Here is a 26,151-nt window from a genome sequence, read left to right on the forward strand (position 1 = left end):
TGTTCAACAGAAATGGAATATGAAACCATGCGTTGCTCTAGGGAGCATATCTTGCACTTAAGTGTCTGTAACTCCCTGCATGGTTCTACTTTATTCCCATATACCGTTTTAATGGTAAGGCCCCTTAAGACCACCTTGATGGCATCCCATTCAATAGGAACATCTGATGCTGTGTTCTATTGTCCTGAAAGTAGGGTTTGACTTCGTCAGCGAAAATGGAGCAGAATTATGTTTCTCATAGTGCCTACCTATACCGCTCTCGATATATCCTCTACCTCAACTCATCTCAAACCTCTTTCTACTACTTTTTCCAATGCACTACCCTATTTCTCACCCTATACCTCTATCAATATATCCTCTACCTCCACTGTCTCATTCATTTCAAACCCCATACCACTACTATGATCTCCAAAATAACCCTTTCTAGACTCTTCCCTATTCTACCCCTCCTTGCCTCATCTCATATCTCTTTTACTATTCCCACCCCACCAAAGCAAGCCTTTCTAAACACTTCCCTCTGACTCTTCCCCCTCCACCTCCATTTTCCTCATCCTAAGCCTCTTACTGATATGAGCTACAAAAAAAATAAAAGAAAAAAAAGATATTTCTCAATACTTCCCTCTTCTATCTCTCCACTATCTTTTTCAATACAAATAACAGACCAACATGTCCACCACTCAAATTCATTTCAGATTTCACTATACTAATTCACCACTAACGCTATATGGGTTCCGGAGTAGCGTGCTACTTGCTAAAAAAACACTTCAACACCTCATCATGGGTAGCAAGCGCTATATCATTGCAAACCTTTTTCCCTCTTCTATCCATTTGATATCCTTCTCAATCCAAATAACTGATTATCATATCCACCACTCAAATTACTTTCATATTTTACTATACCAATTCACCACTAATCCTTTATGGGTTCCCAAGTGGCGTGCTGCTCACCCAAAAAATTGCTTCAGCGCCTAGTCAGGGGTAGTAAGCGCTATATAAATACAAGTACAATACAATTACAATACAATACGTGGGTAGATTCCAGAAGGGGGTGGCAGGGCTCCCCCTTCTCCAGTATAGAGTTAGTCTGAGAGGGTTATGGTTAGACAGTATCGTACCCAGATATTCTGTCCTCTCATCCATGCCCTGGCCCCTGCATCACAATAAAAGAGGTAAATTCTGGTATGTAGGTTGCGTAAACCAGAGTAGCACGAGTATTCCCTCATTTAGAGGTGCAGCAGCCGCCACGCATCAGAGACCCGTGTGCCCACTGTTGAAGATGTTTCATTCAGGTGATAGAGTGGGCTCCCAACATAGATGGGAGCGACCGATCCAGCACTATGTCCGGCCCACAGTTGTAGTCCCCAAGCCAAACACATGGTGCAAATATATTGGTGAGGAGTAAGGGTGTGAGCATATCAAAGTAGGTATGTCGGTTCATATTAGGGGCATGGAGTCCCGCCAGCAATTGCAGTGTTCCATCCAGAAGTCCCTCCCGCACCACATATCTGCCCTTAGAGTCTACCCTAGTGTGTTGAACCGCATAAGGGCCATCCATATCGGAACCCCCGGTGTACTTTGAGTATATCCTGTACACACGAATATGCCCCTTCAACTCTGAAAAATTCTCTGGAGTTCGAACGAAGAGAGTTGCATTTCCTGCAAACATGTAATGTGTATGTTGCAGTGCCTTAGATACTGGTGGACTCATACCTTACACATTCCATGTCAACATATGCTAGCACTGCACGTTATTTCTTACACTGGCAGCATAATGTATGTATCAATGAAGCATTCTCCAAAAGTCCCAATGCCATGCATGCGGAGTGAGCATCTCTGTTGTCATTGATTGAATAAAAAGTATAGAAACATAACCAAACCGTGAACAATACCCCAACTCTCCATCCCAGTCCAATGGACGCAAGGCCAATGGCACTATGGCACACTTAGCTGTAATCTCCCACCGGTGTCGGGGGCAGGTTCAATGGTTCCAGGTCAATTGTAGGCATGCAAAGAGGTGACTCTCTCCTCACCAAACAACAAATCACCCACCTAACAAAGATCTAACACTGGTTGTGTGGAAGCAACAGAAATGCATGAAGTATATAGCTGGTGGCAAAGTGTGAGTTGTATGAGGGTGGTAGCGAGATGTCATCGGCAGCCCGTCTAGATCACTCCTTCCACCGTCATCTGTGTCAGGTCCTGCCTCCTTTAATGGTCTATCAGTCATTTTAAGGCCTGCTTTGGTGGGTCCTGGCTTGTCTGCCTCGACACACTGGGTCTGGTGAGGTGAGAGTCGATTTATATATTTCTTCTCATCTGCTACTATTTAAGCTGTTTCCATAGCCGCCTGCTCCTTGGTCGGTCTAGTTCTCGATCTCCTGTTGGTATGACGAATACCATGGGCCGCTGCCCATCCTTCAGTGTCCCCCTTGTGTTTGGTTTAGGTTATATGGCCTTTGCCCTCGAGCCAGCTCCTGGCTTCCTACAGTGCAGTACAGAACAGGATGTCTCCCTCGTGCATGATCTTAAGTTTGGCAGAAAATTGTAGGTCATAACGAATCTCAACATGTCTCATATACCTTTTAACTTTGCTAAAAGAAGCTCTTTTCTTTTGGACCTCTGAGGTATAATTCCGAAAGATGCTGACCTTATTGTTCTCAATAAGCCAGGATCCTTTCAAATGTGTCACCCGAAATCTCAGTCCCAGTAGCTGAATAATGTGCAATCGAGGTCTTATTCTGGTGGTGAATGTCTGTTCGGTACCTTGTGGGCATGTTCCAGGGAGAAGTTCAAATGCAAGAACGCTTCACTGACTGAGGGCTTTAGAGCGGCTAATGTGGATTTGCTTTCTGTCATGCACTCCTTAAGTTTCTTATGGTTGGCACGTAGGAGACGCATGACTATCACGAAGTAATCACGTTTGAGCCCCAGATATGATTTAATATTGAATATAGCTTTCAGGATTTCGTACAATTTCCCAGAGTGTACCATGAGTGTCTGTTCCACTCTTGAGGGAAGGGAATGCACCAGCTCTGTTTTCTCCTCATGTCCCCATCTCAGGGCCGGTCCTAGAACTTCTGGGGGCTCGGGCGAGAGGGAAGATGTGAGGCCCCTCTAATTTGCATGTAACATCACAAGAAGCGGCATCACAGAAAGAGACATCGCAAGACTATTGATCTTATTTGTCATCACTTAAGAGACTTAGGGGCCCATTAGGATGGCGGGCGGATCGCCCCTGCCACGCTGGTGGTAGCCACCTCGGCCTGGCGGGGGTGATCCGCCCGCCATCCTTGCTGCAAAGACCCCCCGCCATATTAAGATGGCTGGGGGGTCCGCTGCGGATGGAAAGACCGTCTGCCGCTTTTCCGCCCCGGGCCCCGGGCACCACTGTGGCGGGCGCATCCTAATTCCCCCCAACGGGACCCCTGCCCTTATGGCAGGCGGTCCCGTTGTTCGATAGTATGGCGGGCGGGTGGACAAAGTCCGTCCATCATCCTAATGTCCCCCTGAGTGTGGATATCAGTAACATGGACAAAGAGATAAATATACAAGTGAAATAAGTCCATATATTTGAAGACTGTATTAAATGGATTGCATTTGTCACATTGGATGGAAAAGCTAGGTGCAGGTCTCAAAAAGATGGATATTTTTTACTCCCTGTTTCCAGATTCCATGACTGTTTCCAGATGAGTGCATGATAACAATTCCAGTCCTGTCTCATAAAGGGGAGAGATCCTGTTGAGATAATGAGAGGCGGGATAATTCAAAATAAGAAATAAAACAAGAGAAAAACACTTCAAAAGGCTCCATTATCTTTCCATGCTATTATTGTGCCACCTTAGGATGACATTAATACTTAATAAGATGTTTTAACGTAAATCCTCTCACCAGTATCCCATATGAACATGCTAAGACTTGTAGGACAATATTTTTTGTGTTTGGGCTCTTTACTCTCTAGAATTATGTTAAGTGCAAAAACACAACACATATATTACAAAAATACAAGACACCGTTGCAAACAAAGAAAGATTGTACATACATAAAATAAAAACTTAGAACCACTGAGACAACTACTAAATCATACATCGACTTGAAGGTATGCTGCAGATTCAAGGGGTTTTCAAGTCAATGTTTTTGATTTGGTGTTGGAACTGTAGGAAGTAGTAGAGGCCAGCTTTAGTGCTGGTTTAGCCCTGTGCGACAATGTTTGTTGATGCCCCCCAATGGCTCCCTCTGCCACAGATTCCCTCAACGGTGCCTCTCAAGCCTCCGCAACCACATTCTGGCTCAGATGCATTTAATTTGATCTACAGCACCACTGATACCAGTGTAGGGTGTCACACCACTTTACATCACATACATTACACAGAAACAATCAATCACACCTATGTAAAACACTGTATAGGAAATTTTAGATAAGACAAAGGACTACAAGGTTGTCGTAAATATTTAATTTACCGTCTTAATTTCTATGCAGGTAAGTACTTAATCAATAATAACTCAATCAGAAAGAAAAAAACAGAGTCCGTGGTGTTAGAGTTCTTAGGGGTTTTATTCCTTAAAAAGGAATGGTCATGACTGGATATCGGATTCTTACCACCACAGGGGTGTAAGAAGGAATAGAGCATACTTTATTGACATTACATTACTTTTATACTTAATATACACAATAGAAGTCAATGCAGAAGGCGTAACAGCTGAGAGAAACAAGATAAAACACACACGTGGTCATGATACGTAATTAGGAGGCGTGAACTAGGCGTGAACATAGAAGTGTGTGTTAGAAACGTCACAGGTAGGTGTCATAAGTGGGTGGCAACAATAAGCAGAATCTTGCAAAGTCAGCAGAAATCTGAGGCCTGGATGCGCGCGCATCTGCATGACGTGTGATTGACGTGAAGCTGGAGGGTGCTGGGGACTTGGCATTTAAACTAACGGAAAGAGACAGAAGTCTGGCATGTCAGATCAACTTGTGCTTCTATCATATCTGATATCTGATGTTTAGGAACTGAACTATCTGGGCGGAAAGGTCTCTGGGGCAGAAGCTATTCTATACTGACTGTGAGTGCGTGTATAAGCGCCTAAGTGTCTGTAGGAGAAGCGTGGGGGCATGGGCCTTCCATGGTAGCGTGGTAACAGAGGCTATGAATTACTTGCACAGAGACAGTAAGGCCAGGCCCTTTTGCTCTACAGCTGGGGGAATGTTTACTTAAACTAGTAGGCAGGAATGCATCTTCGGAGAGGGAAACAGATAACTCGAAGGTTGAATTCATTCTTGGCAGGCAGCAGGCTGAGCTGAGCGCGGTGGGCCGCGCTGAAAGTAAGGCAGAGTTCACAGGTACGGGGGCAGCCTGGGCTTTCAGAGTCAGAAGGCAGGAAAATGGCTCGATGGCAGAATTCCGGGCCTACTTTGCCAGAGCTGAAAACGTGTAAAGTACACCACAAAAAGACGTGGCATGGCATACTTAGGAACGGACTATTCAACCCATTCAGGGTGGGTCTGAAAGAGGACATGTTAACGTTGGACCAAATGTATTTGCGTCTTCATAGCTGGCACAGGAGGGAAGTTACATGCACTTTAAACTCGTACATGGAGACGGTGGGGTACACAATAGGGAACATAACTTGACCAAAAATTTATATTTCCTCATTCCCTCCTTGTTCCCTATGGACCCTTCATGATATCTCGATCATCATGAATTGATCAGTCTGTTCTTGTAACATAATTTGCTCGTCTCTCTTCCGTTGTCGGTTTGAGAGAAAACTGGAATGTTCAATGCACGATGTGGCGCACAGTCCACATATCGCCGGCCCACACTGTAGGCACAAACAGCAACTGAATACTATGACAAGGCCAATGCCTAGGAAGGATAGGATCTTCCATCCCCAAGCGGTCAACGTTGTCCAGAACCAACCGGACCAAGTCCAGGTGCCTGGATTCTGATGTATTAAACTTGCAATTTTGTGAAGACGTGTAATAGCTTTGTATACAGATGGCGCGTTTTCTGGAATGAAAACACAGCAACTTGACCCGATGACCTTACAAGCTCCACCTCTATCTGCCAAGATGACGTCAATAACAAGACGATTTTGAAGGACAACAATCCGCATAGCAGACTGCTCCTCTGTTAAGTTACCTAGGGCGGAGGCAGTTTCATGTACTACTGCTTCAAGTGTTCTAGTTAGTCTACGTATTAATTTACTGTTTTGGACGGGGCCTGTGAAGAAAAAGAATCCTTTATTAAAATCTGTGTATTGCTCCCATGCCGTTTCAGTATAGTCGACAATCGGGAGGTCTCTTCGGAATCTATCTTTTACTAGATTTGTATTTCTATGATAATCAGGAGGAGCTAGGAAAACAGGGGGCAGAAGAAAAGCAATGTAACAGGTACCATCCCAATCTGGAGGTAAACGTATGTATGCGGTATGGCCACAAACAAAGTAGGAATGACGTGTAGCTCGAAATGAGGACCTACCCTCATCAGTGAATTCGACCACAGTAGTACATTTACTATGACCTAAGTGTACTGAACCTTTCTTTCTAACACAAAGATGACCAGTGACTGGTAATACTGGCATAGCGGGGAGAATGGGTGCAGCTTCGGACTCAATAGTAAGGATCATGAGGTTAACTGTGTAATTACCTAATCCATATACTTCGTTTTCTAGATCAGTTCCTATTCTAACGGATCGTCCACTTTTATCAGGGTAACAGACGTCGAACAGAACTGAATTCAGGTTTCCCCAAACCCAGCCCCCTTCGCGGGTAACAGCAATATCAGAATCTAAAGAATTAATCAATCTACTCCATGCACCACAGGAGCCATTGTGAGTGAACGGATACGGAAAGAGGGGCAGAACTCCCTTGTATTTCTGATGGGGAGGGAGTCGGCCACATATCCAACAGTTTGTAGCATTGCTCGTCTGATGGGAGTGATGTAACATGCTAATGAATGTGTTGTTGCGCAGCGCAAGTCTGTAAGACAATTCGTGAGGGGGTAATGTACTAAAAGAATGTTCAGCAGAAACATTGTAAGCAGATTGTTCACGCTTGAAAATAGGGTAATAGATAGGAAGCAGTATACTTGCAACAATAATCAGAAGACTTAGAAAAAACATAATTAATAATGTCACTATACAGTGACTACGCAGTGATTTGCAATAGGTACGTTTCTTGAATTGTCTCTCTCTCTCTCTATCTCGATCTAGGGGATACATGTCAGAAACTATTTAACCGATTCACCTAGGGGAGGACTTAAACAATTAAACTGTCTGACTTGCTAGATCGAAGTTTCTGTTTATACTCCTCTTGGGGAGTTTTCTCTCGTTCGGGAACCTTAAAGTCACTAGGTTTAATACAGTCTTTGGTGGGGGTGGACGAGTCAGGGTCTGGTTTCAGTTCGTTGCATTGTTTAATATGACTCGTGTGGATCCACCCCTTTCTGTCCTCCACCTTTACTGCGGTCCTCGTAGTAAGAAGGACGGTCTTCGGCGCTTTCCAGCGGGGCTCCAGCGGACTTTTCCTGTCGAAGTTCCTAATTAAGACCAGGTCGCCAGGACGGACATCATGCGGCTTTACATCAGTGTTGTCAGGAAAGGCTGCGGCAACCTGTGAACGACATGATTGGAGTGCAGACATCAAGGAGGCAAGGTAATCTGTCAACATGTTACAATCAACATCAGTAATTTTCTTAGGAATGGGCGTCCCCCACATATTCGGTGGTCTGCCAAAGACCACTTCGTACGGGGATAGTCCTGATCTCGAGTGGGCAACCATTCTCATGTAGAACAGTGCAACTGGCAGGGCGACTATCCAGTCGACCCCTTTTTCCTGGCATATTTTAGCAAGGGGGGTCTTTAGTGTCTGGTTATGCCTCTCTACAAGGCCTGCGGCTTCGGGATGTCGGACACAATGGAATCTCCACTGATATCCTAGCAGAAGGGAGACATGCTTCATGAGTTCGGATGAGAACGGCTGTCCGTTATCTGAGTACACGACACGAGGCAGGCCGTATCGTGGGAAGAATTCTCGAACCAGCTGCCTGGCAGTGGTCGGAGCAGTGTAGTCTGGGACTGGATATGCTTCGGTCCAACGAGAAAGTGCACAAACAACTACAAGGACATATTTGAATCCTCGACAACGGTCCATCTGGATATAATCCATCTGGAGGACTTCAAAAGGGTGATCGGGAGGATGAAATCCACCTTGCTCTACAGGGACGCTTTTACCTGGATTGAACTGACAACAGATCATGCAAGTACGCACTTTCTGTTTTGCTGCTGCTCGTAAGTGTTTATTGCTCCAGAGATTTTGTAAACTGTCTAACATAGCTTTTTCTCCTAGATGTGCAGGACTATGTGCTGTATTTATCATGCTTTGGACCATTGAGTCGGGGAGGAACCATGTAGATTTTCCCTTTGTGACCCATCCTTGATCTGTCTGGATCCCTCCTAGTTCAGTCCATTTCTTTATTTCATCTGCAGTAGCATGTGTCTGAATATCGATTACATCTAGGGTGGGATCCCTGACTGACATACACTGAGTTGGTACTATTGTCTTTGTCACATCAGTAGTCTGGGTGTGAGTCAATGCTGTATGTTTTGCTGTCTGGTCTGCCAGGTCGTTACCCTGGGAAACAGAATCTGTAACTTTAGTATGTGCTTTACACTTCATAACGGATATGCCTGAAGGCAGATGTATTGCTTCTAACAGTGCTTGAATGAGGGGACCGTGTTGGATCTTGGCACCATGAGAGGTCAAGAAACCTCTTTCTTGCCATAACATGCCGAAGTCGTGTATGACTCCGAACGCATAGCGGGAATCAGTGTATATGTTAACATTTCTGTTTTTGGCTAGAATACAAGCTCGGGTCAGAGCGATGAGCTCCGCCGCTTGAGCAGACAATGTGTCAATACGATGTGTTTCTTTAACTTCAGTTTCAGTGGTCACTGCATATGCGGCCACTAATTCTCCTGTACTTGTTCTCATGCATGAACCGTCCACATAAAGTGTCAGGTCTGGATTTTCCAGTGGAACATCTGTTAGATCTCGTCGAGGTTTTGTTACTGTATTGATGATCTCTATGCAATCATGCGGGGTTGGATCTGTCATAATTGTAGGTAATAATGTTGCGGGGTTCAGAATGCTACAGCGTCTGATTTCTATGTGTGGCTGGAAGAGTGTCAATTCATAACCTGTCAGTCGTGCTATAGTCAAGTGTTGAGTCTGGGTTCTGTTTAAAAGAACCTCTACAGAATGTGGAACTTGAACTGTTAATGGATGTCCTAAAACAATTGAATCGCTCTGTCTGATTGCTAGTGCTGTTGCTGCTACTGACTTCAAGCACGCAGGGAGTGCCTGAGCTACTGAATCCAATGTACTTGAAAAATAAGCGCAAGGCTTATGTGAACCTGCTTGATCTTGAGTGAGGACAGACAATGCTGTACCCTCACGTTCTGTAACAAAAAGTGTAAAAGGTTTGCTGTAACATGGTGTCGCTAGAACTGGTGCTCGGCATAAAGCTTTCTTTAATTCTTCAAAAGCCTGTGTATGTTCCTGAGTCCAAGGGAGGACAGTCGAAGTCGCTGCCTCCTGTGTTGTTAACTGAATGAGTGGTTTGGCTAGAAATGCATACTGGGGAATCCATTGTCTGCAGTACGAGGTGAGGCCTATGAAGGCCCGCACTTCCTTTTGTGTCTGGGGTTGTGGCATATTTACAATTAACTGAATGCGATCGGGAGTGAGCTGTCTCCCCACTTTGGACAGCAAGTGACCCAAGTACACAACTTGCTGAACACAGAATTGTAGCTTCGAAGGAGACACCTTGTGTCCCTTGTCGGCCAGAAAATGTAAAACTGTCAGTGATGCTTGTTCACATTCGGGCTCACTTCGTGCGGTGATCAGCAGATCATCGACGTATTGCAGTAAAGCGGTGTTAACTGGCATAATGATACAATCAAGTTGTCTTTTCAGTGCTTGGCTATAGATGCTGGGGCTTTCTGTGAATCCTTGAGGTGCGCGTGAAAATTTGAAACTTCGTCCATTTAAACTGAATCCGAAGAGATATTGGCTCTCTGGATCAATAGGTACACTGAAGAAGGCGTTCTTGAGGTCAATTACAGTAAAGAACGTTGCTTCTGAATCAATAGCCGTCAATAAGGATGAGATGTCGGGAACCACAGGGTACTGTGGAATAATGCATTAATTCAGTTCTCTTAAATCAATCACCAGCCGATATACTGGTGGTGCATTGGGATCAGTACGTTTAAGAATCGGAATGATGGGTGAATTACAGATATTGGAGTCGGTTTCTACGACCACTCCTTGGGCAATGAGCTCTTCAATGATTTCCAGTAAAGCCACTACAGCATCGGGTGGTAACTTGTATTGTCTGATTCTGGGTAAAACTACACCTGATTTGAGTGTAACACGGTATGGTGTAATGTGCATACAACCTACATCAGTTGGGCCTTTTGCCCACAGGTGATCTGGTACATTTTTCAATCTGACATCAAACTCACGTAACACATAATGACCCTTAAAGTCTCTCAAGAAAAGTCTAACTCCTTCCGGGGAACAGCAGATCACGGCTCCTAGAGCCTTCCATGTTTTTATTCCTAACAGATTTTCTGGACATGATTTCGTGAGTAATAGGTCTGTAACACGTGATAATGGACCCACAGTCAGGGGAACTGGTTTCGATACCTCATTTACAATAGGCTGTCCTGAAAAAACCAAGGGAAACATTCTGTGAGCCTGAGAGGGGTGCCCCTGGAACTTCATCATGGCTGATTGTGGTGCGACTTGCCTCTGTGTCAATTAAAAACTTTCTGTCTTTTCCCAATACTTGACTATGTACATAAGGACCCTCTTGATCTACAGGAATCTCAATAAGAGGCAAGCCACCTTCCCTCTCTAGGCTGTTTCATGTATATCGTGGATAATCGGGGTAAGCGGACTGGGCATACTGGTACATCTGTTGTGAAACTTGCTGAGTTGCGGCAATGGGCTGTGGCTGTGATACCGCTACTGTCTGCGCTGCATGTGATGAAGCATGCATAGGCTGCGTATTCTGCATGGGCTGTAGGTTCTGTGAAGTCTGTTGATGACCATGATCTTGTCTGGGTGGGTGTGGTCTTTCTTTAGTTTTACCTGTCGCTATGTTATGCTTCAGAACTGGGCATTCGTGTACGTAGTGACCTGGCTGCTTGCAATAGTTGCATGTCCCTTTAACGGGAGCTGTGGCGTGACCTGTCTGGGTCGCACCCTTTCTCTGACCGTCGGCTGGAACCGACTGGGCTACTAACATTTTCATTTTCGTGTCTTTCATGCGTTTCTGTTCCTGATCTTGTTCTTCTCTAATTCTGTTCTGATGGTATTGTAGCATCTGTAACATCTGGGATGGCGTATTTGCCTGCCAGCGAGCAACCATACATCACGTCGGACTCGCAGAGATGCTGTACCAAAACCGAGAGGCTCCTATCACTCAGCAATAGAATAAAACGCTTCAAAAACGGACCGCCATAGACAGAACCGAGCCTCTTGTCCGTTGGAACCATGATCGCCTAGAACACCGATATAAAAGAAAGCAATTTCCGCGAACAAACTACGTCATTAATGCCAAAGAAAGTTATCTCAACTAACAAATTATATGCACAAAGAAGTTATCCACAAGAAGAGACACCCTAGAAAGTGCATACATCATATAACAGCGTTCCATCTGAATATTCACTTTCGGGATGGCTAGCTCCCCACAATCTGACAAATCCGTGACACCATAGGTATACAATCTAAGACAGAAAACCTAGAAAACGCTACTATTAGTAAAGCACGGCTATTTGAAGACCCCTAAAATAGCCCCCAAAGCAATACACGGCCACCTGAGGAAGGCTATTGGCCGAAACGCGCGTCGTGTGATCCATCTTGCCGTATTGCTAACATTTTTTGTCTCGTGATTCACCTTGTCGTATTGTTAACACCTTTGTTTCTCTTCATTCACTGTTTGTTTATAACTTTTTAAAAAAATGAGTGCACATGACCTATCAATGATATAATCAATTGCTATACAAAAACAAGAATAAATAAGTATTTTTATTAATATCAAAAACAATACCAAAAAAAGATATATATATATTTCTAAAACTAATTTCAATAATAAATAAATGAAATAATCTGTTTCTTAAGTGGTTTTTTTTTGGGTGACTTTTCCACTTAAACACTGGAAATTTACCATAAGAAATATCATACTGAATTTATGAAATCTGAATACTTGGCTATAGACCTTTGTCAACCTGTATTTGCCTGCCAAGTACTTTCAACTTTGTACACGCGGTTCTTAACTAATGGCAGGGAATTCTCGACTAATTTTGATACAAAAAGATGCGGGTATGACTCACTACTTGGTTTAAGGCCACTATTAATAATGAAACATTTCTCGAATCTTGAATAGAAGTCACTAGTATCTTCATCGTGTTTCTGTTTACAGGACGAGATGGCGTCCCAATCTTCCTTTCTAGTTGTCAATAATCTTGGCAGAACCTGTACTATCAAACCTGGTAATGCTTTAGTTTTCTCCCCAAAGCCTACCCCTGGGACACGTTTGTTCTCTTCGTCTTCTATTTCTGCCCATACAATCTTTTTCTCTCCCACCTCCCACCTCCCATTCTTTTTCCTTAAGTTTCTCGTAGATGCCCGTGGGCAGCAGTACCTTTAACATTTTCATGATATCTTCATATGTGTAATCCCCCATCAGTAACATGTCTTTAAGTTCTCTGTGAAAACCTGCAGGGTCTTTATCATGACACGGTACTAGTTTCTTCATTTCTAACAGTTCTAACTTAGTCAGAGGCGTGTGTACATACACACGTTTCAAGGTATGATCCTCACCCATAACTGGATGCACTTCTCGCAAGGGGTTCTGACTTTCAATGCCATGCAGACGTTCCATATGATACATTTTTCTTTCTGGGGGCGGAGCGGGAACATATTCGGAGCTTACGAAAGTGTTATATCTGTGTCGTTGTTCTAGAATTATTTGAATTAATTTGGTGCTTAAACCTCTCCATCTATCCATGAGTAGTGCTTCTAATGTATCGTGTAAGGGACCTGGATCAGAGTGTTGGTTTCTGTATAACGTGAGGAGGTGCTGAATCATGTATACACCTGCTAATTTCTGTTCGTCTGGGGAAAGGTTCAGGAATGTCTGCGCTACTGTGTCATCATTATATATATCCGGGTTGTCAGCCCATAATACTGCTGACCGAGCTAGTTCTTGTTCATCCATAGAATTGAGTACATGGTACCCCATTTGGTCTCGAAGCCTTTTATCGGTCTCCTGGAACTGATGTTCAGTAGAATTCGGATTGGTTAAGCCAGGGAGAAAAACTCTCTTGCTTTCTGGACGAATGCCTTTCCTAAGGTAAGCTCCCTTACCTACATATGCTATCGTATCTGTAGTCTTTTCTGGTTCTTCAGGTTCTTCCTCCTCCTCGGAGGAGGCATTCTCTTTTTCTTTTTCTTTTTTGTGTATCTCTATTACTTCTTTTCTTATTTTCTTGTACATACTGGCTATGCAACCCCCTTTATCATGCTTTCCTTCAGATATATTTTGACCCCACTTGTTGAGTCCATCTAATTCATCCTGGTCTGTCTCAGGCCTGTCTCGTTCTCTTATTAAGCAATTTATGAAAAAACGTAGTAGATACGCTTGAGTGTCGACTTTCTGATATGCCATGGCTTCCTTAATACTGTCAGGGTCTTCCCCAGTCCGGACAAAATTGTATATTCTATCTAGGTACTCTTTCATTCCTGGGAAGTACAGTAGGTAATCTGTAGCTTGTCGTAAGCGTAGTGATGCTATAAACATCCTATCATCTTTACCGGGTACTGGGTCGTATCTGCAAACTTGAAGTGGTTCTTTAAGTGGGTCGAGGCGGGGTGAGTGGAGCATAAAGGGCTTCTGCAAGTGTAATCTACGTGTTGGCGGCGGGGTCTGGGGACCCCCGGACGCACCTCCTGAGGCTGAAGCTTGAGCGTTATCTCTTTGTGGAGTCCGTATCGGTACTTGAATTTGTCTTTTAGTAGGATCAGGTAGAAGCGGTTTCGGTAGATTAATTTTAGGTGCGGGAAGTGGTGGAGGTGGTGGAACAGGGGGAATCTGTCGGGCGGGGGAACCTTGTTGTGGTACTGGCGGAATATGATCTTGGGGCGGGTTACCACCCCCCGTCCCCGTCGTTAGGCAGGGCGCGAACAGGCAGATTGGTGTAAGCGGGCGCTACATCCTCTAGATAGGAATTCAGGAATATGTCTTTAGTGGTCCTGTGAGTTACTTTAGTTGGAACTAATGGTGGCGGCAGATTTTTCGGTATTTCTGAAGTGGCCTCAGGCGAACCTTCGGCCACAAGATACATACCATTTACAAGATTGTTTCGTGCGCGGTCTATTTGCTCTGATTTTACTCGAATCCCTTCAGTAACTAATTCGTTTTCTTGAGCTTTATCTGATTCTTTAAGTCTGTCTTCTCTACGGAGTGCTTTTTCTGTACGCTTATGTGATTCCTTACGCCAAAATTCTATGGCGTCTTTCTGAGATTGTCTGGCTTTCTTTTTCCATAATACTTCTTCTACCTTCATGATGCACTCGGCATCCCATGTTCCGGTGACGGGCCACCTGTGTCTTTCGTCTAGATGCTTAGTATAATCGGCCCACAAATCTAGATACAATATGGCATCTATGCCATGTTTATGGTACATGAAATTTCCAGGAGTGTCCCTAGGGGGGATAGGAATTTCTTCCTCTAGCATCCCTTTCCTAGTTCCTATCTGCTTTAATTTGTTGAAAAACGGCATCTTGTTCACTTAATACTGAATGCTCAATCCTTGCTATTTAATACTGAATACAGCTAGTTACACAAGAACACAATAATGTACATAAAAACAGTCACTCATACAACGACATTGATCACATGAAAAAAGACATTTAAAAAACACTTATTACTACCCCCTATACCGGATGTACTGTTAAACAGCACAGATACACTGCTGAGAACAGTGCAAGAACTTGAATCATCGGATATACTGCTAAACAGTACAGATACACTGTCTAAAACAGTGCAGACCGGACTTGTGTACCCAAACCCGTCTAGATACGTCCCAGCAATGGTACTCACCGGGAAGCACGGAAAACAGAAGGCCTCGGAAAACTCGACTGGACTGGACCGGACTCGACTCGACTCGACACGTGGATACTTCGGACAACTGGTGGGCCTCTTGACACCTCGGACCTTGCTTCTTTCGGCTAGGCTCTGGTCGGGATCCTCCGCGCTCCTCACCACCTCGTCTGGGTGCTAATTGCAGTCTTCGTCACCTCCGTGGGCCAGAGGGAGATGCAGGAAATCCTGCTGGTACGCGTAGTTTCCGTCTAACTGATGGCAGGGGACAGAGTTTGCAACGCACCAACCGGCGCGTGAGGTGGGGGAGGGGTCCCTATTCGGGCGCCAAAATGTCGTAAATATTTAATTTACCGTCTTAATTTCTATGCAGGTAAGTACTTAATCAATAATAACTCAATCAGAAAGAAAAAAACAGAGTCCGTGGTGTTAGAGTTCTTAGGGGTTTTATTCCTTAAAAAGGAATGGTCATGACTGGATATCGGATTCTTACCACCACAGGGGTGTAAGAAGGGATAGAGCATACTTTATTGACATTACATTACTTTTATACTTAATATACACAATAGAAGTCAATGCAGAAGGCGTAACAGCTGAGAGAAACAAGATAAAACACACACGTGGTCATGATACATAATTAGGAGGCGTGAACTAGGCGTGAACATAGAAGTGTGTGTTAGAAACGTCACAGGTAGGTGTCATAAGTGGGTGGCAACAATAAGCAGAATCTTGCAATGTCAGCAGAAATCTGAGGCCTGGATGCGCGCGCAGCTGCATGACGTGTGATTGACGTGAAGCTGGAGGGTGCTGGGGACTTGGCATTTAAACTAACGGAAAGAGACAGAAGTCTGGCATGTCAGATCAACTTGTGCTTCTATCATATCTGATATCTGATGTTTAGGAACTGAACTATCTGGGCGGAAAGGTCTCTGGGGCAGAAGCTATTCTATACTGACTGTGAGTGCGTGTATAAGCGCCTAAGTGTCTGTATGAGAAGCGTGGGGGCATGGGCCTTCCATGGTAGCGTGGTAACAGAGGCTATGAATTACTTGCACAGAGACAGTAAGGCCAGGCCCTTTTGCTCTACAGCTGGGGGAATGTTTACTTAAACTAGTAGGCAGGAATGCATCTTCGGAGAGGGAAACAGATAACTCGAAGGTTGAATTCATTCTTGGCAGGCAGCAGGCTGAGCTGAGCGCGCTGAAAGTAAGGCAGAGTTCACAGGTACGGGGGCAGCCTGGGCCTGGGCTTTCAGAGTCAGAAGGCAGGAAAATGGCTCGATGGCAGAATTCCGGGCCTACTTTGCCAGAGCTGAAAACGTGTAAAGTACACCACAAAAAGACGTTGGCATGGCATACTTAGGAACGGACTATTCAACCCATTCAGGGTGGGTCTGAAAGAGGACATGTTAACGTTGGACGCAAATGTATTTGCGTCTTCATAGCTGGCACAGGAGGGAAGTTACATGCACTTTAAACTCGTACATGGAGACGGTGGGGTACACGATAGGGAACATAACTTGACCAAAAATTTATATTTCCTCAAGGTGTAGGAGTCACATGGAAAGGGGCGACCACTCGGTCCCCCCGAACGTATGGTTGGGGGCCCGGATCCTCCCGGGAAGCCATTTTGGGCAGGGGGGCGTGTCACGGCTGGTATGCCCGAAGCGGCGTAGCCGGGGCGCGCCTTTTTCCCGCCCAAGAGGTGTTGTCCTAGACACCTACACCGATGGCCACGCCCAGTAGGCGTACCAGCAGAGGGTTCACGCCCTCCCGAAGAGGAATAAAGAGAGCGGGAATCCGAAGAAGCATCCTCTTGTTCCTGTGCTTGGAAGCTGCACCCACTCGTTGCACGTGAGCCCTCGACGGAACAAGGAGCAATTTTGAGAACTTGTAATTCTTGTGTTTCTCTTTCAGCGACTTCGAGGCTAAGGATCCAGGACCATGTTGATCAACTTGGATCGAATATTCGATAACAATGCCTGGCAAGAAGGCAGGAAAGAAATCCGGGACTAACCAGATGCTTCGCATGCTGATAAGAGATATGGCGAGCATGAAGAAGCAGATGGCTGCGATGAACAATACGGGTAAACCGAAGAAGGTAATAGGCCCGGCATTGCCGGGAGTTGTCCCCGCGGGTAGGGGTAAACGGGTCAGGAATAGGGCGGCAGGGGAGGAGGTCCCGGTTCCCGAGGTACCCTCGGCAAGCCCGGTCATCCCAGACGAGGCCCCGGTACCAATCCCGGACGCGGGTCAACCGATTCCGGTTGTTGTTACGCCCGCCAACGAGCAGGACATGCCTCCAGAATTAGCCGCCCAGTTGGCCGCATGGCTCGGCAGGAAAACAGGGGGTGCTACGGCACCTGAGGACACGGCCAAAGAGGCCAAGTTACTAATACAGCAGTTGCGGCAGTCGCGAGATGCCGCAAAGGCGAATCTCCCTCTTGTCCCCCCACAGGTGACCTTGGAAGGACCGGCAGCTGGCGTCGGAAAAACAGCGGGGACGACAATGGAGCCGGGTAAGCAGGCATTGCCAATGGCGAGGGAGGGGTCTTTGCCCTCAAGGAGGGAGAGGGTGGTCCAACATATTCCGTTGGCCACGAAAGAATTGATATGGGCTGATAAGTATGTGAATATGTTTTCTCTGCTGACTGACCATCGCAAGATGGAGTATGCTAAGACGCAGAAGGATTTGTGGCACCCGAGTGTATGGTGAGCAAAAATGGCGGGATTCAGGGTTGATGAGACAATCTCAAATTGGGCCAAGGCCTTTGCGATGTTTACTGCAATTATTGGGGAACGTAAGCCCGAGGTTTTGCCCGAATTATCCTGTTATCAGGCACGAATAATGGATTTTTATGAAACATATGAGGGCAATGAGTGGATGGGTTACAATATGAAGTTCCGTAAGGCCAAGGAGTACGATTCATCTCTGACTTGGGATTGTCTCGACTCGGTTTCTTGGCAGAAGCAGCTCCTACCGGGCGCGACGAAGTCGTCCTCGCTAGGCGGAAATGGGTCGGGCCATCCCGCCAACAGCCCGCGGTGCCCTTTCGAGCGGGCCCCGGTGGCGACCACCAAGCAAGGACTGGTGGGAATGGGGGTAAGAGAGGGGTCTGTTGGAATTTTAACAGGGGCAATTGCACCAGGCCACAAGGGACGTGTAAGTTCAGACATGCGTGTGCAGGTTGCGGGAATTCCTCGCACCCCGAGAGTTCGTGCAGATCCAGGAATAGTGGGACGGGGGTAGAGGAGGGGCCAAACAAGACTGAGGGGGACCATTGTGTACCGCTACCTACCCCCGTTGATATCATGCCAATGATCCCCTGGCTAAACGAATACCCTGATCATGTCTCCGCTGGGGTGTTGAGGAATGGCTTCTTATATGGTTTCCGCATCCCGGCGGGGGATTTTCGTGGGGAACCACTTTGTAGAAACCAACTGTCGACTCAGCATAATCCAGCGGTGGTGGAGAGGAAGATTGCAAAAGAAGTTGCCCTTGGCCGGGTTGCTGGCCCATATAGGCACCCGCCAGTAACTAATTTCATCTGTTCCCCGTTAGGAGTGGTTCCCAAGAAGGACCCGGGGGAATTTAGGCTGATCCATAATTTGTCAGCTCCGAGGGGTCTCTGGGTGAACGATGCGATTGACCCGGGAGTTTGTTCGGTGCGGTACGCATCCTTTGATGATGCCGTCACCAGGCCCGGAGCGCTGATGGCGTAGTCAGATATCGAGTCGGCGTTCCGGTTGCTCCCGGTACACCCACGGGATCAGCGTCTTTTAGGCTTTGCGTTCCAGGGACGTTACTACATGGATAGATGTATGCCAATGGGCTGCTCCATCTCTTGTGCTTATTTTGAGAGATTCAGTTGTTTTTTAGAATGGGCATTCACCGAGGCCACAGGCCATAGCCATGTTATGCATTACTTGGATGATTTTTTGTTCTTGGAGGCAGCCGGCGACACAAAATGTGCGCAGGCGTTACAGGAATTTTGCACCCTCATGAAGGGATTCGGAGTGCCATTGGCACCAGGTAAGACGGTTGGACCATCTACTTCACTTGAGTTTCTGGGAATTGAGCTCGATTCTGTGGAGGGATGTTTCCGTTTGCCAGTAGGGAAAGTGGCGAAATTCAGGGCTTCCCTGGAACTGTGCCTTAGCAAGGAGAAAGTTACCCTCCATCAGTTACAACAAGCAGTGGGTCAGCTTAACTTTGCCCTAAGAGTGATACCAATGGCCCGCCCCTTTTCCCGCTCTATCGCACAAGCTATGGTTGGTCTCAAGGAAGGACACCACCGCACAAGACTGTCTGCAGAGGTTCGCCAGGACATGCGCATATGGTTGGCATTCCTGGCGGATTTCAACGGTCGAGTGGTGTGGAACAAGCCGCCAGCGTCTTCGGATGAGCTGGGTTTGTGGACCGACTCGGCAGGGAGTGTGGGATTTGGCGCAATCTTTGGTAATCGATGGTCGGCGCAAACATGGCCGACGTGGTGGCACACCAGCGGTCTCACAGGTACCATTGGGTTCCTCGAGTTATTCCCCATTTTGGTGGCTCTGATGGCATGGCCGGATGAGTTCAGAGATCGCTCTGTGGTGTTTTGGTCCGACAATATGACTGTGGTTGAATGTATAAATAATCAGGCAGCACGCTGCAAGTGGATATTGAGATTACTGAAGGAAATTGTACTTCTTTGCATGAGACTAAACGTGCAATTCAGGGAGAAACATGTGCCGGGTGTACTGAATCAGGCTGCTGATGCACTCTCTCGTTCACACATGCAGGCTTTCAGGGGTTATCTACCTTCCGCGGACCTAGCGGCGGCACCATTTCCCGAAGCACTCTGGCTACTCGGTGCCCCGGATTACAATACCTCCTGGCAGCAAGCTTAGCCCCCTGGACAAGGAAGGCATACGAAGGAGCGTTTCGTTCCTATTGTGCATTTTTGGGTCCAGCAGGGGAGGACAAATGGGGTCAGGAGGATTGCTTCCTAAAGTTTCTGGTAGCATTACACAGGGAAGGTCGATCAGTAGCAACGGCCAATAGGCACCGGGCCGCCATTTCATTCATGGCGCAGGCGCATGGCATCAAGGACCCGACATCGTCCTTTTTTGTAAAGAAAGCCCTTCGTGGTTGGCAACGCCTGGAAGGTCGTACAGTAGACGAGAGGCGCCCGATTGGGTTAGAAAGGTTGTCCCTGCTTATGTCGATACTTCCCACGACATGTTCCTCCCATTTCGAAGCAGTTCTGTTCCGGGACGCTTTCGCATTAGCGTTCCATGGGGCTATGCGGGTGAGCAAACTGGTCGCAAAGAATAAGAAAGATGTGGAGGGAGGTCTGTGTCGGGATCACATCCTGATTAGGGGTGATTCAATGGTAGTCACAATAGCCAAGTCCAAGACTGACCAGAGGGCTATGGGAGACAGTATTGTTGTCCAGCGCATGCGAGGGTCCCCCATGTGCCCGGTAAAGTGCGTTGAGGAATATTTGGCGTGAAGGGCGGATACATGGGGGGGAAGCCTGCTGAGACACATTGATGCTACCCCACTGACAAGGTTTAAGTTTCAGAGGGTGCTGACAATGGCAATCGCAGCGGCGGGCTTGGACCCGTGCGATTTTGGGACCCATTCCTTTAGGATAGGGGCTGCTACTGAGGCTACAGCCAGGGGCCAGAGTTTTGAAGAGGTGAAACAACTGGGACGATGGTCCTCGAATTGTTTTAAAAGGTATGTGCGATTGCACATGTTGTGAAGTCAAGTTACATGCACTCACGCTTCTTGTCTTCTGTTTGATTTACAGTTTCGCGAGCATGTTATGCGGGGCGGAATTTGCAGTCGACCCGGCACCAGGGGACCAGCGGTCAGAGATCACCGGCTGAGGAGAGAGTGGTGTGGGTCGTGGGCCACTCATACGTGAGGCGGGCCGGGGACGTATTCAAAGCAGGTGACGTGACTCACGCAGCTGGGGAATACGGGTGCAGAGTGACCTTCCACGGAAGGGGCGGGCTCTGTATTGACCAGTTTGAATCTTTTGTCGAGGAACTCTTAGGGCGGCAGAGGTCACCGCCATCTGTAATCATAGTACACCTGGGGGGCAATGACATGGTGACACTCGGTCGGCGAGTACTACTCGAGCGAGTTTTATCTACTGTTAGCTGGCTGGCGAGAAGGATCCCGGGGTGCACGATAGCATGGTCCCACATGATTCCCAGGAAGGTGTGGCGGGGGGGCCTCTCGGTGTCAGTGAAAAAAGTCAACAACAAACTTGGTAGGTTGTTTCGCTTGGCGCAGTTGCACAGTATTCCGCATGGATGTATTCGGGGGGATCACATGTATCTCGATGATGGGGTCCATTTGTCCCGGGAGGGGAATGTCTTACTCATAGGAGACTTCATAGCATGGCTAAGGGGTTTGAGAAAGCATGACCTTTAGGAGGAGTTTGTGGGGGGGCCGGATAGCCGGTCAACTATCCGGCCTGTGGCGGTAAGGTCATGATCGGTGAGCAGTAATTTCAAGGTCCCTAGAGGGGGGCTCCACCCACTATGGATGGGAGCGCCCGGGGGGAGGCGGCCATTGGCCCCTCCCTTGGGAGGCGGCACCCACTAAGTATGGGTCGCCTAGGGGAAGACGGCCATAGGCCCCTTCCAGGGGAGGAGGCGGCTATATGCCCCTCCTACGAATTTCCCGGGGCCCGGATATCCGCGACGGCGGATGTGATAGACAGTGTGGGGTGGGGTGGGAGGGGGAGTCCACGCTGCCTTCTTACAGACACCTCACACGGGTCCTCGGACGACCTTTAAGATGGCGTCGAGTTAAAATGGGGGGCCCCCAACGAGACAAGGGAAATTGGAGTTGGCACAGAGGGTACAGTCCTCTGCGCGGCCGCCACTCACACCGAAAGGGCGAGAGTTTTGGTAGTAGGGATCTGACACCGGTTGCGACCTTGCCGTTGGCCCGTAATGCTAGGATGTACAATTTTAATTTAGAAAGTATGCATTTGCAGGATGTTAGACTCGGCTAGGAAAACCTTTGTACTAGAGATTTGTTAAGGTTAGCCAATGAACATGTCTTCATCGAAATGTAATAAATGAAAATTGTACATGATATGAAACTTTTATTTTAATGTTTAATTTTGTTTCATATTTTAATAAATACGGTCGGGAGGGTAACTCCCTCCCGCCTTCCAAAAGTTCAGAACTGCGTCCGTCTTCCCATCCTTGGGGATTGTGTTGGGAGGGGGTGACAGGCATCCCGGCCATATGGAAAGGGGCGACCACTCGGTCCCCCCGAACGTATGGTTGGGGGTCCGGATCCTCCCGGGAAGCCATTTTGGGCGGGGGGCGTGTCACGGCTGGTATGCCCAAAGCAGCGTAGCCGGGGCGCGCCTTTTTCCCGCCCAAGAGGGGTTGTCCTAGACACCTACACCGATGGCCACGCCCAGTAGGCGTACCAGCAGAGGGTTCACGCCCTCCCGAAGAGGAATAAAGAGAGCGGGAATCCGAAGAAGCATCCTCTTGTTCCTGTGCTTGGAAGCTGCACCCACTCGTTGCACGTGAGCCCTCGACGGAACAAGGAGCAATTTTGACCCACCCACCAGCCCCTTATGGCAATGTTAGTTCTGCAATAAAGTAATTTTCTCTGATAACATCTTCTTCCCTTTGTTTAGCAGTATATGACGGTCTAGTTTAATGATACGATTAATGTCTGAAGGTACTGTTTTCTTGTAGTATAGACAAATATTGCAAATAAACAGGATGATTTTTCTCCCTTAGTAGGTAATCAAATGTCGTATTTATTTTTTGGTCGGGCGGTAAGGTCATGATCGGTGAGCAGTAATTTCAAGGTCCCTAGAGGGGGGCGCCACCCACTATGGATGGGAGCGCCCGGGGGGAGGTGGCCATTGGCCCCTCCCACGGGGAGGCGGCACCCACTAAGTATGGGTCGCCTAGGGGAAGACGGCCATAGGCCCCTTCCAGGGGAGGAGGCGGCTATATGCCCCTCCTACGAATTTCCCGGGGCCCGGATATCCGCGACGGCGGATGTGATAGACAGTGTGGGGTGGGAGGGGGAGTCCACGCTGCCTTCTTACAGACACCTCACACGGGTCCTCGGACGACCTTTAAGATGGCGTCGAGTTAAAATGGGGGGCCCCCAACAAGACAAGGGAAATTGGAGTTGGCACAGAGGGTACAGTCCTCTGCGCGGCCGCCACTCACACCGTGAGGGCGAGAGTTTTGGTAGTAGGGATCTGACACCGGTTGCGACCTTGCCGTTGGCCCGTAATGCTAGGATGTACAATTTTAATTTAGAAAGTATGCATTTGCAGGATGTTAGACTCGGCTAGGAAAACCTTTGTACTAGAGATTTGTTAAGGTTAGCCAATGAACATGTCTTCATCGAAATGTAATAAATGAAAATTGTACATGATATGAAACTTTTATTTTAATGTTTAATTTTGTTTCATATTTTAATAAATACGACCGGGAGGGTAACTCCCTCCCGCCTTCCAAAAGTTCAGAACTGCGTCCGTCTTCCCATCCTTGGGGATTGTGTTGGGAGGGGGTGACAGGCATCCCGGCCATATGAAAATCATACTAGTAGGCAGTATAATTTAATAGTGATTGGTCTGGAGAAACACAAACTATGAATTTAGAAAGTAATATCATGGTAGAGGGTTCTCTTTAAAAAACCGAATTGATTTCTATCCAAATTAACCCTTTTTCCAACATTAGGATAATCAAAGACTGGGGAAATAACCATAATGCTCTACTTTATACCTTGCAGTTTCCATGCAGCTCTAAGATGACAGTTAATAGCTCACTGTTCTATGTTAAGATTTTTGACTTCTAAACTGCAAGTAACAAAAGGATCTCACTGATAAAAGCAGTAACCCACTGACCTATTTACATTATGTGCAATTTGTGATCTGCATGGTACATGTTCTTTGCAGCAGGCACATTAACCCTCTGTGCTTACTTTTCAGGAGTCAAAACTTTTACCTTGACAAAACTCCAAAAACACAAAAACTCCATCTCTCTCTAAGAAGAATATTTATCAATGAAGTTATCATGACATTTTTATTGTTGCTGACAATTGCTGGAGGCCAGGAAGGAGGCAGAAAGTGCTTTTAAAAAGATAATATACTTGCAGACATGACGCCCCCACCTAAAGTCATCGGCCGATGCGATCGCGCCAGTCGCACTGCCCTACAGACAGCTCTTCTCAAAGGTCCTGTGACCTATGTGGCAGGGTCACTGCTGCTCTAGGGTGTGCTGTTTCATAGGCCTGCCCGCAACACTGGAGGGTAACTTCAGCATGGATTGTGGTGGACGGGCCTTCAAGGTTAACCCACACTTGCCACTTCTATGGTCCCCCTGCTGATGCTAAGACACCTGGTCTTCTATCGTCTAGCATGCCTTCCTACGTCTAGCACAGAAATGTGCTCCCTCAAGAGAGTGGTCTAGGGGATTGGTCATGACTGCTGAACCTGGTTCCCCAGTCCCATATTCGTCAGCTCTGACGATAATGTCACATCCTTTCCCCCCCTGAACACCATACTGCCCCACTGAGAGAAAATAGCACTGCCTTCAACTACAACATAATTGTGCCTCGCTATAAACACCTGGATGTGAAAAAATTCAAAATTACGATTAATTAAGAGTAATACGCTGCCTAAAAATAAAAGTAACAACATCTTGCATAGAGAATGCAAGATTAAGTAACACATGTGAAATGTAGAAAGGAACAACATGGTTACCGTAACGCTTTTGCACTTATTATTCAGAAATCAGTGAGTGCTTTTGCCTGAAAAGTTAAGTACATGACTACAGGGCCCAGAAGGGACCAGTTTCAATGTCCATTACTTATAGCCTTGCAAATCATAAGCAGTATGGTAAATAAAAGACCGCATCCATGAACACAGAGCAGCGGTACACATTTTATTTTCCAATCCACCCATCAACTAGGTATTGCAGTACCTCCCCACCCTGGGAAAATAATGTTGGTCAAAGAAAGAAAATAAAATAAAAGTGCGCTTCACTGGCAAACTCTGTAAAGTAGCCCTAAGGGGTTTTGGGTGTGAATAAAATTAATCTGGCCACTTTGTGAACCAGATTAGCTACCCTTTCCTCTGAGAAGGGTCTAAACCTGTAGACTCTCCAAAGCGCATATGTCGCTTTTTTATAAATAGTTCATTCAAATTCTTAATGTTCAAATAAATGTATTTCATTTGGTAATCCTTTGTGGATATTCAATATTATTCAATCCAACTTCAGGATCATATTATATACATCATTCCAAAAATACGTAGAGGTTTTGTGTATGTTCTGTTAATACTTCACAGAATATAACTTAGCCCCAATGCATTTCAGGACCAGCCCTCCGTCACGGGGTGTTCCCTAGAAGATAAATGATGTGTATGTAAATCCAAGAACGTATTCAGAATGCGAAGTGTATTTAGTCCTAACATGGTGGGTTATTATCTACACGACCAGCGGTAGTGGAAAACATAAATGTATTTACTGTGCTAGATGTTAGTGTTACCGTGAGGTGAAAAAAAGGTTCAGACAACAGCTTCATATGTAATGATTGTGAAGTGAAAACGAACTGTTCGGATGAAACCAATTGTGTGCATTTGAGGCGTAAGTACTCATGCAACCTATAGTGCTTTCAATGGATTCAATAAAGATTATTGTTATTAAACAGAAATGTTACGATTCATTAGTTTGTGATCATGATGTTAATACCGTTAACCCAACGAAAGAAGCCGTTCTGGTGAAATTGTTCCAATATACATATGCCGGCGTAAATCTTTACAGCGTGAACACTACCAAAGTCGCGGTGCTCATAGTTTCTGTTAGTTCAATAACGAAAGGAGAAAAACTAGTTAGTACCTGTGAAGTTCCGTAGTGTGACGCGAAGTAGATGTCTTTCTCTCCGGAAATGTGAAAAAGGAAAAATGCCTCGGATCTTAAAGGCGCATGAC

The sequence above is a fragment of the Lissotriton vulgaris genome, chromosome 7 (genome assembly GCF_964263255.1).
Source record: "Lissotriton vulgaris chromosome 7, aLisVul1.2, whole genome shotgun sequence".
Taxonomy (NCBI): domain Eukaryota; kingdom Metazoa; phylum Chordata; class Amphibia; order Caudata; family Salamandridae; genus Lissotriton; species Lissotriton vulgaris.